The sequence below is a fragment of the Cervus elaphus genome, chromosome 24 (genome assembly GCF_910594005.1).
Source record: "Cervus elaphus chromosome 24, mCerEla1.1, whole genome shotgun sequence".
Classification (NCBI taxonomy): domain Eukaryota; kingdom Metazoa; phylum Chordata; class Mammalia; order Artiodactyla; family Cervidae; genus Cervus; species Cervus elaphus.
In genome coordinates this window covers 25361512-25379680 of record NC_057838.1, presented here as the reverse complement: position 1 = coordinate 25379680, position 18169 = coordinate 25361512, and the positions used below count along the sequence as shown (strand labels likewise).

Below are 18169 nucleotides of genomic sequence, written 5' to 3'. Positions count from 1 at the left end.
CTAACTACAGGACATCAAGTGACCATGTGCCCAAGAGAAGCTAGCTTTGAGCCTCTTGTTAGGCTCTGCATGAACAGTATGGACCCACTGTCAAGTGGGAATGCTATAAGAAATCAGACCCAGTCAATTCCAGAAGGTTTAAGTTGCATGAGTGGGTAACTCAGACTTCTCCCCATCTCCTGTGTCTTCTGCTTTGTTGCCGCCCCCTTAGTCCACACCTACATCCTCATGGGAAGTTCTTGATGATCAACCAATGTAAGAGGAAAAGCCTCAGTCTGGATTCGTGGATGATTCTATAAAGCATCATTGACACCAACCAGAGTGGACAGCTGTAGCATTACAGCCCCACTCTGGGTGGCTCTGAAAGATAGCAGTGAGGGTCATCCTGCTGGTGGGCAGGATTTCAAGCTGTGTATTGATCCTCCACATTGTCTGGACCACGAGATGTCTGGAAGAATGGGCCTGACATCAATTCACGGACAGTAACCAACAGAACAACAGGATAGGAGAGAACAGAATTGGGAGATCAGGGACAAGGAGGTCTGAGGAAAAGGTGTGTGCAGACCTTCCTGAGGACCTGAGTGTGATGTCATTTGAATGTCTCTGCAGAAGTTCTCAGCCATCAGGTGAGGAAGGCTATTCCCCAGTGTTTGTTCAGTGAGTCCTTGCACACAATGAACATGGCAGGAGGGTCCAACAATGTGGCTACCCAAGGGTACAGTTTCACAGACTTCCTCTTTGCAGGCCTAATCTACCGGTCACCAATGTTGGGGACACATCTTCCTGACAGCGAAGACCAGTGCTGGGCCCCTCCCCGGATGTGGAGGGGAGGAATCCAGTCAACGGCCTGGTGGCAGTGACTACACTAGACCTCCCATCATGGAGTGGGTAGAGTCCTTCCTGGAATACATATGTATGCATTTCCCATCTCTGCCTGAACCTTTACCCATCACTTACAGAATACTTGGGGGTCACAGCTCCTCCCCAGCATGTTGTGATTGACCAAGAAACTCATTTACAGCAAATGAAGTTTGGCCATGGACTTACATCCATGGAATTCACGCATCTCACTGATGTACCACATCACCTGGTGAGCTCGAGGGAAGATCTCCTGATGACTTTTGATTCACCAGTTTTCTACCTCTGAACTAGATGATCTTCAAAACACCTCTCTGATCTGATCTTTTTGGATGCTGTGGTGTCTGCAGTGACCCAAGGCCCAAGTGGAATAAATAGATTTCTTTCTTCTTTTTTGAAGCCTCAATATAGTGAAAGTTGAAATAAATGTTTGAACTGGACTGCAGTGTACATTTTTCAAAATGAAAATAGTTTCAAATAGAAACACTTACAATGAAATATTGTGTTCAGCTGGTAGGCCTTTCAAACTGTGGTTATAGTCAAAGATATATAAGCAATAACATTAAAAAGAGATTTGATCCTAGATAATGTCCTATTGGATAGATTAAAAAAGAGGAGAGCAAAGTTGCTCTGGGCAAAAAAAAAGGAAATCTACAATTCAACACCATGGCAGGAGGGAAATTGTTTAATGATCTTTAACATTAACCTGCTCCACTGCAAATTTCACCAACCCTGCTATACTTCAATAATATGTCTTCCCATCCGCAGGAGGTTCAGAGACATATACTTCTTTTTAATTAAAGTTAGATACTTCAAAGATAATTAAAGGTGTGTTTTATAAATCTACAGACAAGATTACAGAACTCTAAAGCAGAAGATAACCAAAAAGCTACCGGTTTATTTTAAATAAAGTGGTTCAGCATTTGAAAAGGTTTACAGAAGTCAGGGAAGGTAGTTTAGCATTGAGTAGTAAAGCCCATGGGTATTTAATTCAAATTGAATAGAAATGGAAAACAAATTGTCTTCAATTTTAAAAATTTTATTGAAGTATAGTTGATTTACAATGTTGTATTAATTTCTGTTGTATAGCAAAGTGACTCAGTTATACATATCTTCTTTTTCATATTCTTTTCCATTATGGTTTGTCACAGGATAGTGAATATATTTCCTTGTATATGTAGTAGGACCTTGTTTATCCATTCTATACATCACAGTTTGCATTTGCTAGTCACAAACTCCCAGTCCTTCTCTCCTCTACCCCTTATCCCCCTTGGCAATCACAAATCTATTCTCCATGTCTATGAGTCTGTTTCATAGATAAATTTATTTGTGTCATGTGTTAGATTCCTCATATAAGTGATACGGTATTTGTCTTTCTGATTTACTCTTAGTATGATCATCTCTAGGTGCATCCATGTTGCTGCAAATGGCATTATTTCATTCTTTTTCATGGTCAAGTAATATTTCACCACCCACCCACCCACCCACCCACACACACACACACACACACACACACACACACACACACACACATATCTTTATCCATTCATCTATTGATGGACATTTAGGTTGTTTCTATGTCTTGGCCACTGTAAACAGTGCTGATATAAACATAGAGGTATGTGTATCTTTCTGAGTTATAGTTCTGTCTGGATATTTGGCCAGAAGTGGGATTGCTGGATCATATGCCAACTTCAGTTTTTTGAGAAACCTCCATGCTCTTCTTCATAGTGGAGACACCAATTTACATTCCCACCGACAGTATAAGAGGGTTCCCTTCTCTCCACACCCTCCCAGCCAAACTGTCTTCATTTTTTTCTCAAAAATCCAAAGGTAACATACTAAAAGTATAGTGGAAATATTCTATAATGTGGCCAGTGGAATTTGCTATAGTGTCTGCCCACTGATTCTAAAGTCAGCAAACACTGCTTGGTGCCTATATGGACCCAGAGAAATGCCAAAGCAGAAACCAGAAATAAAGCACGTGGCCCTACTCTGAATTTCCACAGCCAGGGATGGGACATGGGATCTCCAACAACATGTACTCCTTCAACCTGGTCTGGCCAGGGCCCTCTTCCTGAGCCATCTCTTTACCGTCTCTTGCTTCTGGACCCTCACTTCTGCAAAACACTTATTGAAGGTGAATAATCCCAGTCAGACACTCATCAGCAAGAACCTCTAACTGCTGTCTGCCCACCTCATTCTTTTTCCTCTAGAGCTTTTGTGTAGTTTTCAGTACCTCAAATTCCCATTTATGGACATTTGAAAGATATGATAATATCATAGAAGAAAATTAATCACCTGACATCATCAAGCAAGTACAACTAGTTCTAGCCCATTGGTTCATTTAAGTCTCATTTCCCCCACTCTTTGTAAGGACTTTTGTCATTTATATCTTATTATACAATCCCCTGGAGAAGGAAATGGCAACCCACTCCACTATTCTTGCCTGGAGAATCCCATGGAAGGAGGAGCCTCGTAGGCTACAGTCCACGGGGTCGCAAAGAGTCGGACACTACCGAGCTACTTCACATACAGGGAAGTATGCTATGCATACATTTCCGCTAAACTCTTTTATCTCCAGTATTTTTTTTTCATGGTAGCAAGATCACTTTCAAGTCTTGCTCCTAATGGCTCCATTATATTGTATCAAGTGGATATACCTGTTGACCTGTTCCTAGTGGTGTACCTCTGGGTTAATTTCAATTCTGGACTACTTCATAGAAAACTACAATAAACATCTTTGTGCATAAAGTGTTTTCCACATTAAGGATTTTTCCCCCTTCAGCTAGATTCCCAGAAATAAAATGACTACATTTAAGGTTAGTAATATTAAGGCCCCTGAGACACATTTTCAGGCATTTAGTTGAAGAATAACAACAAAATAGTGAGGCCACGTGAATGGCAAAATTGGCACAGATGCCAACAGGCCCACCACTGAAAAGTCTTATTTGTGTAGGCTCAATGGGGGCACCACTTTATGGTAAAATTATGGCTATTCCTCAGAACAGAGAAGAGAGGTGAGCTGGTGGACAGGGCTGAAATAATAACTCAAATGCAGCACTGAGAAAGGAAGAAAAACATGGAACAGAGATTAAAAGACACAGACGATATAGGAGAAAGATTCCGCATATCTAATTAGAGTTCCAGGAGTAGAGAATGAGGAAAAGCAATATTCAAAGAAATAATGACTGAGAATTTTCCAGAACATGAATTAGACATCAATTCTCACATGAGTGAAGTCCAGAAAATCCTGAGGGAGATAATTAAAAAGAAGCATGGAACTCAAAATGAGTACCACAGAAAAGGAACTCGAATCACCCATAATGAAAAGATAGATTACTGCAAAATAACAGTAATCATATCACTAGATAAATTCTTAAAAAGAACCAATGAAACTGGAGGACACGTGGAATCATATTGTCAACAAATGCTTACCATGTGGAAAAAATAAACAGATGGAGTTTTTAAAAAGTCTGACTAAAACACCAGACAATGTTAACATATAAATTGTGCAGCGTGATCAGAGTTTTAAGTATAAAGTCCTTGAATTGCTCAGGAGGACAGAATGACTGATTCAGTTTGTATTTTGTTAAGGTAAATATATATGCTAAAATTATCATATAGTAAATACAAGTAAATAGAAATAGAATGTACAGCTTTTGAATATGGAGACGAGGGAAATGTGATGTGGAGTAGGAAAGAGAATCTAAATTAATACAAGAGGCAATTAGATAAAATAACCAAGTATATTAAAAGTGGGACAATGACAGGGATCAAGAGATCAAAGTAAAATGGTAAATCCAAATATATTAATAGTAACATTGTAAATGAACATAACTTTCACATTAAAACTTACAGATTGGAAAAATAAAGCAAATTTTATTGCTTTATGCTCTTTATAACTGTTTCACAAGTGAAGTAAAAATGTACAGAACTGTTGATGGTGAAAGGATAATAAAATGATATGAAAGGCAAGTACTAAGTAAAAGAAAATTGGTATAGTTCTATTAGAAACAGGCCTATTTTTAATGATTTTTTTATTGAAGTATAGTTGATTTACAGTGTTTCAGGTAAAGAGGAAAGTGATTCAGTTTTACACACACGCACACACACACATATTCTTTTTCAGGTTCTGGTTTATTACAAGATACTGAGTATAGTTGCCTGTGATACACAGTAGATCCTTATTGTTTACCTGTTTTATATACGGCAGTGTGTATCTGTTAATCCCAAAGGTCCTAATTCATCCTCCCCCCTGCAAGTATCCCCTTTGGTACCATAAGTTTGTTGTCTATGTATATGAGCCTATTTCTGTTCTGTAAATAGGTTCATTTGTTTCATTATTTTAGATTCCACATATAAGTGATATTATATGATATTTGTTCTTCTCAGATCTAGAAACAAGAACATTGCTAGAGATTAAGAGGGTTGTTTCATAATGACGTATGCTTGACTGACCAGGAAAAAGTTAAACTATAATGCATCTAATAACATAATATTTCAAAATATACAAAGCAAAAACTGAAAAAGCGTTAAGATTAAACTGAAAAATTCTCTATATTTCTCCCTCAGTAACTGATTAATCAAACTTCAAATAAACGAGTAATGAAGATGGAAGATTTGAATACCACAATTAACTAGTTTAAGCTAATGAACATATATGGATTACTGCAAACCAGTAACTTTGGAAATATAGAACATTTGTGAAAACTATGTACCAGGCCACAAAACAAGTCTCAACAAATTTCAAAGAATTGGACTCAAGTAGATCACATTCTCTAATCATTATTAAAACAGAAAATATTTAAACTAGAAAAAAATATCAATGTATGACAAAACCCACTGAAATGTTGTGAAGTAATTAGCCTCCAACTAATAAAATAAATAAATAAATAAATAAAAATAAAATAAAATAAAAAATAGAAAAAAACTAAAATATTTTATCTAAAATAGAAAATTAAAGTAGATATTATTAAAAATGTCAAACCAGAATAAAGATAGAATTAATGAAAAAATAATTGTTAAAAGTTTCTGGAAATTAAAAGATAAATTGAAATAAAAGCTTACAAATAAGAAAAAAATCATCATGAAAATGTTAAAAATCTATATGTGAACAGTAACAAAACACTGCGTATCAAAACATGTGGAATACAAATACGGCTAAAGCAATACTTGGAAATTTATTGTGCTAAATGCATACATGCAAAAGGAGAAAAGTTGGAATTAAATGAGTAATCATATACATTTAAGAGATGAGAAAAAGAATAAAGCAAAGAAAGTATAAGGAAGGAAATAAGGATGAGGACAGAGAATAAATAAAATGAAAAATAATGACACAGGTGAGAAGTTCCTTCTTTGTAAAAAGAGCCTGTAACAAGCCAGGTGAGACAGACCAAGAGTTAGGGACCTGCTGGCCACCTCTACAGGCCGCATCACCCCACTGGGGCTTGGAAGGCACTTGAGTGTGGTGCCCCAAGAGAGCCCCCGCCTTCCCGAGGAGCGTTCTTGACAACATGCAGGGCACGTCTCCGCGCCTCTCCCCATGCACCCCAACTTGATCTCACTTTTTCTGGCACCTCTTCCATCTTCCAACCATCTCCCAAATTTGCCAAAAGTGATGTTTGGTGCTCTCCTTTTCCTTGTTGCTTTTAGATCATTTATGGAAGAGAAGGGGAAATATTAGCATTACTTCAGCATCCACCATCAGCGCCAGTCTGAGGTGAGGGGAACTGAGGCAGAAAGCAGGGGTGGTGGCAGTGGAAAGAACAAGCCTCAGGTGCCTGGAAGCTGTGGGAGGAAGGATTCAGATCTGGGAGCACGGAGGATGGTGGGGGTGGGGGGTGGCAGGCACTCAGACTGCAAGATCTGCAGTCCTGGGAGAGGCACCCAACCTTCACTGAACCGTGGGTGGAGCTGAAAAGACCCATGGATGGATTTCTAGTAGGTTTTCAACAAGGATTCCATCAAAAAACAGCATTTAAAACTTTTCTTCTAATTAGCCATAAAAGAAAGAGATGAATCTCAAATACTCTGCTTACATGTCATTCTAGTAAATCAAAGTCCCTAATGATCAATAAATTGCTTTTCAAAGAAAGCAAAACAACAAAACCACATTTATATAACACAAACACAAAAAGAGAACCTGCCAGATTCTCAGAGGCTGAGCTACACAGATAAAGTAAAATGATGACTGAGACAAAGGTTTTCATGGGGAGGCTAGGAAGAGCTTTGGAGCTGGAAGCACTGTTTATGCAGATTGGACTATCTTCAGGAAAAAAAAATAATAATGTAAAGGGGTTTGGGTCATTTTCCTTTTCTCCAGGAATATCCAGGCTTCCAAACCTAGGAAATGACCCGCTATAGTTTTGGTAGTTAAATTACATATCAAAAAGGGAGAACCATGAGCCATGAGTCAGTGTGGGATTATTTGGAGACTTTGGCAAATAGCCACACTAGATCCTGGGACCGTGGATCTAGAGGGGGCCATGACCTCTGTCTTGTACGCAACCCCCTTCCTCTCTCTCTCACCTTCCTGTTCTTCTCCCGTGTCTGCTAAGTGAGATTAAACTGTCCGCCCACAGGATGGATCTGTGCATCCCAGCTGCAGAGCACATATCTGTCACATCAGTGGCATTACGCTGTAAATCATAGCCTCAGAAGGACTTTCCATGGAGTGGGTTTCTTTTCTCAGCTGATGATACATAAACATACACCAAAAAATTTAACTCATATTTACCTAGGGAAGGTAACGGGGGCAAATAACACATGGTTGAATACAACACCAAAAGCGGTTTTCAAAAAGCTTTTAGGCAGTTTCATAAAACTCTTTTGACTCTCTCTACACAAACACCGAATCGATTCTCAGAGTTAAGTCTGGAGTGAGTGAGGTTTCCAGCAGTAAAGTAATCAGCCCGTCCCCAAATAAATCTGTCTTTGACCCTTTTCCTCAAGAACCATCTGGTGGTTTCAGGCTGTTCTGGTCACTAGTAACTAGTAATCACATAAGGTCATTAACAACATGGTGTTAATGGTACATTATTATCTCAGGCTTACCAACCAAGGTCTTCTAAATTTTAAAAGAGGAGAGGAAGGCTAGAACTCCTGCCCTGGGTGGAGAAGCAAAGAGCTGGGTGGAGGTGCTTTTCTGGTTGTCAAGTGCTCACCCCGTTTTATAGATTGCCCTGAATAATGACACTATAAAAATCACTCACCTTTTAAACTCTTACCAGTTCTCCTAAGCCAGGTAAATATTTACATGATGTTTATGACTTATATACTTAATCATTTATATGATGCAGGATTCAAAATGAAAAGGTAAAAAAGAACTCTGAGATTTCTAAATGAACTTGATATTTATATATACTACAAACACATATACATACTTTTCAGTTTAGCATCTTTGTTCCTACTTCTCTAGTATTATTATTATTTCCTTAAAGTGACAGATACTAACATACACACTGCTAGGGATGTTAAGTGAGTATAGCCATTTCGGGAGCAGTTTGGCACCAGATAGTCATGTTTATATATAAACATGTAATATATGTATATTACATATGTAAATATGTAAGTTTCTATTATAAATATAGTTCTACTTTTGGGCATACATTCTCATGAATTTCTTTTGATGTGCATGAATACATTTCAAAGATATTTACTGCACACATCTGTGTCATAGCCACAGAAGAAATACAGAAAGAAGCTAAAATCCATCATGGAGGAGACAGATTTATAAAATACAGTATTTTCATACGATGGAATGATGTTTAACAGTTAAAAAATATGAACATAATCTGTATAAAACAATCTGATAGTTCTCTCAAAAACACTAAGTGATAATGCAAGATTCTTTCACAGAAAGTAAAAGAGAAACCACCCTTATGGAAAATTCTGTAGCAAAGTGGGCTATGAATAAACATGAAAGTATATTCTGTCCCCCTAGAAAAGAAAAAGTAAAAATAAGGTTCTCTTTTTCCCTTTGCCTATGAAATTAACAAAGCTGATGAATAATTATGTCTCTCACTAACAAGGCCTAGGGATCTGGCCCACTCAGACACTACCAGTAGCAATACAAATTTATACACTTTCCTGGAGGGACATTTGGCAATATGTATCAAATATTTAAAGAAAAGTAAGCAAATTTTGATGAAATAATTCATCCTAAGAAAACAAAAAATGCATGCAAAGATTAGGCTATAATTAAAAAGTATAAAGTGCTTAATGTTTTAAAAGAATGATTTTGTTGACTCAATTACGGTACATAGATGAAATGGATTATTAAGAGGATAAAAATAATGACACAGAAGAATAATCATTGACATTAATGCTGCTCACATTTTGTTGAGTTAAAAAAAATTCTCATTTGTGTTTAAAAGAATTATATTCATCTGATCCTTATTATTCAAGGATCTTTGGTACCACAGAGGAGTTACTTAAAGTAAACCCTCTTAAGATGGGGACCAAAATTTCAGACTAAATAATGAGAAATAAAAAAGTTTGATTAGCACTATATTTGAAGAAAAAGAAACAAGAGAACACATTTTCATTTTCAATTTTACCAAATTGTGATAATAGTATTTTTCATGGGAAGTGATATTTAGGATAGATCCTAAAACTCATTTGAAACCTAGAGGATTAAGAACAGCCAAGACAATTTAGGAGAAAAAGGCTAAGAAGGGAAGATTTACTGTAAAACTTTAGTAATTAAATGAAAGTGATATTAGCTCAGGAATCACAGAAAGATTAATAGAACAGAACAGAGTTAAGAAAAAGATCTGAAAAAAAAAAAGTAACCAAAATTGGTATATGGTAGAGGTGGCAGCAAAATAAATGAGAAAATAGTTAAATATTCAGTGATAATGTGGTAATGGTTTTCAACATGGAAAACATTAGATCCCTGCCTCACACAGTACAGAAATATAAACGTCAAATGAGTTTTAAGATCTAAAAGTTTTATTTACTAAAAAATGGTGATGCATAGAAAAGAAACTTGGAAATCAAAACATTTGTAAAAGCTCTCTAAGGGAAATGCAAAAGAAAAGCAGTGAAATACATTGCATACTTATCAAATTAACCAAAGTTGAAACATCTAATTAATGTCAGGCATAGCCAAAGAAACAGGGATACAAAGAACTCCAGGACAGTGCTGGTGGGAGTGTAAAGTGATACAGAGGCTCTAAAGGGCAACTTGCAAAACCTCAAAGGGCTGAAGTAACAGCAAGAAGCTTATGCAAGTATATCCTATCACCCAGTTACTCAGCTCCTAGGGATATATACCTTAGACACACTCCTTTGCATTTCTACAAGAGCCTATCAAGAATATTGCCTGCAATACTTTCTACAATAGCAAAAGGGATTTTCTCAAGTTGTGGCAAGCATGGCTACTCTCTAGCTGCGGTACGCAGGCTTCTCATTGAGGTGGCTTCTCTTACTGCAGAGCATGGGCTCTAAGATGCACGGGCTTCAGTGGTTGTGGCACATGGCTCACAGGCTCAGTAGTTGTGGGGCACAGGCTTAGTTGCTCTGTGGCATGTGGGAGCTTCTGGGATCAGGGACTGAACCTGTGTCTCCCGTATTGGCAGGCAGATTCTTTACCACTGAGCCACCAAGGAAACCTGTAATTTTTTTATAATGTATCTGTTTGTGGCTTTTTATATTTATATTTATTTACTTGTTTGGCTGCACCAGCTCTGGCACACAGGATCTTTAGCTGTGGCATATAGGATCTTTAGTTGTGGCATGTAGGATCTAGTTCCCTGACCAGGGATCGAATCCAGGACTCCTGCATTGGGAGCACGGGGTCTTAACCACTGGACCTGAGGCATCCAAGAAAGTCCCTGTTTATTGTTTTAATTTTTAATACACCATTTTATTAAAGGATAGACATCAATAATCCTCTGTGCATTTCTCCCTTCCACCTTCAATCCTCCAGGTAAACATGGAGTTCTTCTGAGAACATCTTTTTTTATAAATGAAGTATAGTAGATTTACAATGTTGTATTCATTTCAGGGGTATAACAGAGTGATTCAGTTATACACACACACACACACACACACACACACACACACATATATTCTTTCCCAGATTCTTTTCCATTATAGGTTATTACAGGTATTGAATATAGTTCCCTGTGCTATACAGTAGTAGGTCCTTGCTGTTTATCTATTTTATATATAGTAGTATGTATCTGTTAATCCTAAATTCCTAATTTATCTCCCCTCACAGTTTCCCTTTTGGTAACTGTAAGTTTGGTTTTTTACATCTGCGAGTCTTATTTCTATGTACATAAAATTTTAAACACAAAATGGGACTACACATTCTGACAGGCACACACTTAGCCTCAGTGTTACAGGCTGCATGGACTCAGCTCCAAATCCCCATCCTTCACTGTGTGGATTTCCCCCTCACTCAGCAGAGGAGTTTCTATTTATGGCAATCCCATACTTGGACTCAAGAAGCTACTACAAGAAGCTGTAACAAGAAGTTAGAACGTGCTATATCAGGTGCCAGAGAGATCAGGAGAACTGTGCAAGACTCCTCTCACCCTGCAGACGGTACAACTCAGCTAGGGAAGCTGTCTGAGAGCCTGGCTGTCCGTCCTCACCCTAGCTCACACAGTGTGAAAACTGAAGAGTGCTTAACTGGCAAGGCCCGGTACCGTCATCAATAGAATGAGAACATCACTCTCCTCCCGTTTGGGACAGTAAGTGAATACATACGTAGTGGCCAGCATACGCAAACACTCAACATCTTAGCAATCAAAGGCACAGCAGCCATCACATGAACAAGGTCTTCTGAACAGAGTCTCGGTCATAATGATGGTGAAAAGGCAGTGGATGGGAGGAGGGTGCTAAACGGGTCCACTTAGGCCTCTCCACAGCGGGGGCCCAACACGCCCAGACCCGGGGGGTTCCCCTGTGACTTGGCCCCCTCCCGGTGGGACACAGGGCATTTCTTTTAGCAGCCGTTTGGCTACACTCAGGCCTATTGATTCTTCCGAGTTCACCACAGACAGTGCTCTGTGAAGACAGCGACCTGACTCAAGATGAACTCCTTATCTCACACCCTTGGAAGAATTCTGGGGTGAAATGTGACCAAAAGGATCACAATGCACTTAAGTTAGCTTTTGGGTTGACCCCTTTAGAATTCCAAGGACATAACGCAGCTTCATAGTATTAAAGAGAAGGCAAGAGTGTCTCAGGTCCACTCACCTCCCACACACAACTGCCTCTAACCCCCAAGTCACCCTTCTCAAAAGCTGGGATAGGGGTCTATTAAAGGACTTAGTAGCAGGCACCAGAGAGGCCGCCTGTCTGCCAGATACAGGAAAAACCATAGTATTTGTAAATCACTTTTGGAGATACTGAGCTGTTCGATTTTATTCCTGGGGTTCCTTCCTGGGGGTTTCAGAAGGACGGTGGGTATATAGTTATGCAGCCAATGTGGCGCCACCGTGTGGCAATAGCGCGAACAGCTCATAATTCACTCGGTCTTCAAATTTGGTGCTGCTTCACCAACTTTTAACTTTGAGGAATTCAAAATACTTCTATTTTCATAGGTCAAATGAATTCACTCCTATCTTTCCTTCATTCATATTTGATTATCACTATTTTGGATCTGCATTAGTCAAATACGCTCTATGAATAAATCATCCTCAGTGTCAGCACTGTTATATGTGGGGTTGGGATTGTTACCTCACCCAAGAACTGATGATCAGATTGGGGACAACCAGATCAGATTCCACCCAAACCTTAAGGCCAAATGCTTCCTTTGAGTTTTTTGGACTAGCTTAGGTATAATTACCTTTTGTTTGCATATATTAAAAAAAAAAAAAAAAGGAGGTGAAAACCATCAAGCGGTTTTGAAATTAAAATGATGGCTTTGAAACTAAAATGATAAATAATAATAGGAATAAAAAGTAAAACCGACTGACAAAACTAAGCAGGATGGTGGTTACCTTCAGGGGAAGGGAACTGATAGTTTCTGCAGGGGATAATCTTGAAGCTGGGAATATTCTAGGTCTTAATCTGTTCAGTTTGTGAAAATCTTCAGATCTGTGCAGATACTATCATCCCAGAAAGGTCTGACCATTCAGTCAACGCTCCTTACCTGGCCTTTGAGACAAACACAATAATAACCAGGAAGGCAAAATGAGGGGCATGCCTAGTTCTCCACCAGGCACTTCAGTCTGTGTATCAATAGCTCTAAGGGCCATGGCCACAGGCGAGCTCTGGACAGGGAGGAAGGAGACAGGACACAATCGATACCACTGTTAGCTTAAATTGCTGAGGGTGGTTAACAGTTGACTTTCTCAGATCCTGGAGCAGACCATTCCCCCTCCGCCTCCACACGCAACACCTAGACCACAAAGAGAATCCTGCCACAGAGATACACACCATCTCCACAGAAACAGCCCCGCTCACACACACACACACATGCTTTGCCCCACCACCAGACTCAACTCCCAACTCCAGACACATCCCCCAGACCCACAGAGGGCAGCCAGCTTTCAGTCCATAGAGACAAACCACAGATGTGCTGGATAGCGGGGAGGGGTGGGGAGGGTGCCTAATGAGGCAAGAGGGGGCTGTCCATGGCCAGACAAGGCATTAGCAACAGGAAGATGGAAAGTAGTATTTTCAAAGTCTTAAACTGAATTTGTCGGGAAACAAGGATTTTTAGACCTATGAATACAGTCCCAAAGTTGCTGTGAAATATATTTAAATCACCCCTATTTCCATCTACAGCTCAGATCTTCTTGGACTGTCTTCCTTTTACTTTCACATCTATCAGGTACCCTGAACCCCAGTGGCTTTGGGAAGGGGGGGCGGAATTATTCCATTGTCTAGATTTTAAAAGTTGAGGCTCCAAGATGTTTGTCAGATATCACAAAGCTACCTACGTGGTGATCTTTTCCCTGAGGCGGGGCAAAGGAGACTGAGTTGGAGGGACAGGGTGATAATGTCAACAGAGAAGGCGCGACCCTCTCCTCCACCCAAGGCTCTGAGAACCGCCCACGCTGCCTCACCGGAGCTGTGTAGCGATATTTACATACATTCTGAGACTAGGCTCCGCCTTCCCCTGGGAAAGTGGGAAACATCCAGATCGAGGGGTAGGGAGTGAAGCGGGCAGAAATAATCTAGACGTAAAGCATTTTCCGAGAGCAGATGGGAGCCCAGTGTAGAACCTACAGCTTCTCTTAGGAAGTCCCGGGACCCAGACTGGTGTGTGCAGTTCCGAGTCTCTTAAATACTTACCCTGGGGATAGGGTTTATTTGGGAGAAGGAAACCGAACAGGGCTGACCCTAGCAGGGGAATTTTCAGGCACCCAGCAAATACCCCTACTCTGCGGGGATGTTAGTAAATTAAGTTGCAGGGAACGGAGAGGATGCTGCGAATGCTGCAGGTCCCTGGGGTTTCCAACACGGGACCGCTCTGCACTCCCAGTAGGCCCTCCTCGGCTACCTCCTAACCTCTGAAGAATACCTTAGAATTGACTCCAGACTTCTCCAAAAGCGGCGGAGTTGGAGGGGAGGGAGCAGGAAGGAGAAGGGGGTCCGTGAAGCTGAAGTGAGCACCCCCAGACCTGCAACAGCCAACCCTCCCCAAGCAGTCCGAGAACCCTGCCAGATTCCTATCGACTCCGGTTCTTAGACTGTGCACTGGCCATGACCTTGAGCAAGTCCCCAGTTAGTCCCATTTTACAGAAATTAAGAGTGGGAAGAATCAAGTCGGCCACACTGGGCTGCTCCCGGCGCTTACCTGACGGTTTAAGGAGCGTAGTGGGTGAGCGGTGAACCGCAGCCCAAGAGCTACGTGGCCAGTGGAATCGCAAACCTCAAAGGAAAGGCAGAGCTGAGCTCCAACCCGGCAGCAGGAAAACGATGGTCCCGATTCTGTGACGACCCCCTAGCAAGTTTGATGCGCCCCCCCCCCCATGCCCTTCCGCAGAGGCTGACTGGCCGTGCCCGGGGGCCCTGGCTCAGGACACGCACGGGGTGTAGTACGGGGACGAGAAACACCTCCATACACCCACCCCCGAAGTTGCGGCAACATGAGGAGCAGAATGGCGCAAAGCTGCCAGAGAGGAGGGGACGGTACTCACACGGGGTGGCCGGGCTAGAGTAGGTACGTGACCGGGGTCATCGATGGCCTCCGGGCTCAGGCCACGGCGCTTTGGGATGCCCGGGGCACCTGCCGCAGCGCGCGGCGTGGATTAGGAAGCTGCGAGCAGCCAGGCAGGGGCGCGGGTCTGTCGGCGCGGCAGATCTGAGCTGCAGCGCCGCCGCGGGGGCTCGGCTGCCAGAACCGCAGCCGCAGCGGGAGCCCAGAGCAGGCGCGGGAGGCGGGAGCGCAGCGGAGGTAGCGGGTGCGAGGGAGGCGCCCGCGCCGCAGGCAACCAGGGCCAGCGGGGCCGCAGCCCCAGCCGACACCTGCTGGCCGGGCCGACGGCCAATCAGAGGCGCCGGGAGCCGGGGCGCGTGCGGGGCACCGGGCGGGAGGGGCGCGTGCTCGCGCCTGCGCTGGGGCCGGGGTGCCCAGCGGGCGGCTCAGGCCCCCCTCCCTGCACGCAGGCGGCACGCGCCGGAGGGGCGGGGCGGGGCGCAGCAGGAGGCGGGGCTCGGGTTGCGCGCCGGGGTCGGAGCCGCGCGCCCCTCGCTCACCGGCTCAGTGCGGTGTTGGGGCCTCGGCCACAGAGTTCCCCGACAGACCCCAGGTCATTCCCAACAGTGAAATAAGAGTTTTCCTGCCCCTGCACCCCCGGGCGACCAGACCCTCCCTGACCTCCGAGTGACTGGTCACCCGAATCCCGGCCCGGCGTGGCTTCCAGACTGCGGGCGCCCTCCCCTCCCAGCCTCACCGGAGCCGGCGGGTCTCCAGAGACAGCTCTTCCTCACTTCCCAGAGCCCGGGTATTGAAAGTCACCGCGGTGACCCATCCCCTGGTCTGGGTTCCTTTCGTTCTGTCCTGAATTTCTGCGCTAGCGACGCTCCTTCGTTCAACACGCGTTGACTGGTCTGACGATTGACTCGAGAGCTCGCAGCCCCAGGCGGTTGCGTTCCCAAAAGCCCCAGAGCCCCGTAGCTGCGCACCGCAGGGTCGGTGAGCTCGCACTGTCAAAGGATGCCCAGCGATTGCTGCCAGTGAGGACTGCATTTGGGCTCTTGCCTGGAGTTCCAGATGCCGGAAGAAAGACTGGGAGTTTAAAGGTCCTCCCCAGGCCAGGGCTTCGTTGCTTTTGCATCCATTAGGGCACTGGACCCGGAATCTTTCTAAGACGGACTGCCTCAGCCCCAACAACTCGGCTGTTACATTATGAATTTTCGCTGCAGGACGGAAGTCGCAGCGAAAGACCTTTATTCTGATAAAGTAGCTTTATCAGAATAAAGCTACATGCGTGATTCCTAAAACCCTGGGAATCTTTTCTCAGGACCATGGGTCGAGCCTGTTCTCTCCATGTAAATTTGCGCAGTAGAAATGGACGGCTCACTTGCTGACCTGTGTGCAACAGCCCCCCCAAAACACCTGTAAGAAGGGAACTTGGAAGGTAAAGGAGTTGTTTTCTCTAAAGATCTGGTTTCCTCTCTCAAACCGATTTTATTTACCCACAAACTAGTAAAGCGAAAGAAAGTTTGTGTTTTGTTTCTGTTTTATTTGCATTCAATTTTAATTTTACTTATCTGAGCTTAATTAGCATTGGCAGTGGTATGAAAATTTAACTGTGCAAATGAATACAAAGTTAACAAGACTCTCTGTCACCCTTATCTCCCAGCCTCTCAGTTTCTCCTCCTGTCAGTACTCTCTTCATGAGTATTTCTCTAATGTTCTTATTTTTACCTTTTGTTATACAAAATGGTAGGTCTAACTAAGGTGCAGATGAATTCAGGGGCTCTCAAGTGATGTCAGAAGTAGAACTGGAATCTCAGCCCCTACTCTTAATTCCTCTCTCCCTCCTCTCTGCTTTCCACTGTGGGTTTCATTGTTAAGCTTACTCACTCCTTGGTGGCCCTTGACAGCTTCAGTCTTTTCTTCCCAGTGGTCAGAATTCAAGGAGGCAGTCTTTTCTTTCCCGAGCGCACATTAAACCACCCACGAAGACTCTGTTTCAGTCATGCTTTACCCCTTGAATAGTCTGGGACTTGAGTATTTGCTTGTTTGCCTGGGGGATTCTGACTGTTGGTAGAGACAATGAGATGGACACTGTGTTGGGAGTCAATTCCCCAATATGTTTGCTGGTGGTTCATGACTGGCCACTGGTAAGCTAAACGTTAATGCTCGTTCTCATTTATGTGCAGACTTTGTGAAGACCTCTGTTTCTGCAGCTGGATCCCAGGCCAGCAGGGTAAAGTTAAGCATGTAGAATGTGAAAGCATTACTCTCTACATATGGCCTGCCAGTGGCTGTGTCATGACAGAATGGGGGCTAGCTTCAAAGGTTATTTGATGTCATACGGGTGTTTGCACAACTGACCTAATATTTAAATTCACCTCTTTACAGACTGTTTCAGAATCAAGGTCCTAACGTCTTCCCTAAGTTATAAACATTTTAAAAGAAAGACAAATAAGTATGGACTAGTTCAGTGATTTGGTCAAGGTCACAAATAAAACAGGAAGAAAGTACAGATAGATATCCAGAGACATTAAGAGTGAGAAAGAGCCCAGTTCCCTATTTGTTGTCCTTTGGGGTTTCCCTGGTGGCTCAGATGGTAAATAGTGAAAGTCGCTCAGTCTTGTCTGACTCTTTTTGACCCCATGGACTATACAGTCCATGGAATTCTCCAGGCCAGAATACTGGAGTAGGTAGCCTTTCCCTTCTCCAGGGGATCTTCCCAACCCAGGGATCGAACCCAGGTCTCCCGCATTGCAGGCGGATTCTTTACCAGCTGAGCCACAAGGGAAACAATCTGCTTCCCTTCAGGAGACCCAGGTTTGATCCCCGGGTCAGGAATATCCCCTGGAAAAGGGAACAGCAACCCACTCCAGTATTCTTGCCTGGAGAGTTCCACCGACAGAGAAGCCTGTTGGGCTACAGCCCATGGAGAGGCAAAGATAGTACTGAGCAACTAATGCTTTCACTTTCAGGTCAGAAACAGGCATAGCTTTAGTTCTTCACCAGAGCAGAGCTCTTGTTGATCTTTTAAAAGCATTCCCCAAAATAAAATAAAATAAAATAAAAGCATTCCCCAGGAAAGGTTTGGCATTTGAAGATGATTTGGCGAACAATGAACTGGTAACAAGATGACCTGGAATACGACCTCCTTGATGACTCCATCCTGAGCGGTCTGTCTTCCAGTAAAACTTTACGGAG

General features: G+C 42.8%; 1 protein-coding gene across 3 annotated transcripts in view; it reads right to left on the bottom strand.

Moving 5' to 3' along the window:
* LOC122683080 (myosin VIIA and Rab interacting protein) overlaps positions 1-15350 on the bottom strand; it is a 217512-nt gene extending 202162 nt beyond the window's left edge. The window contains exon 1 of one of the 3 annotated variants that reach the window (XM_043886620.1): positions 14967-15350. The gene's annotated coding sequence lies outside the window, so the exon portion shown is untranslated. Of the gene's footprint in view, positions 1-7389; positions 7492-14623; positions 14691-14966 lie in introns of those variants that run through there. The other 2 variants (XM_043886623.1, XM_043886621.1) reach the window with 2 other exon arrangements.
* Between the last annotated feature and the right edge of the window lie 2819 nt (positions 15351-18169).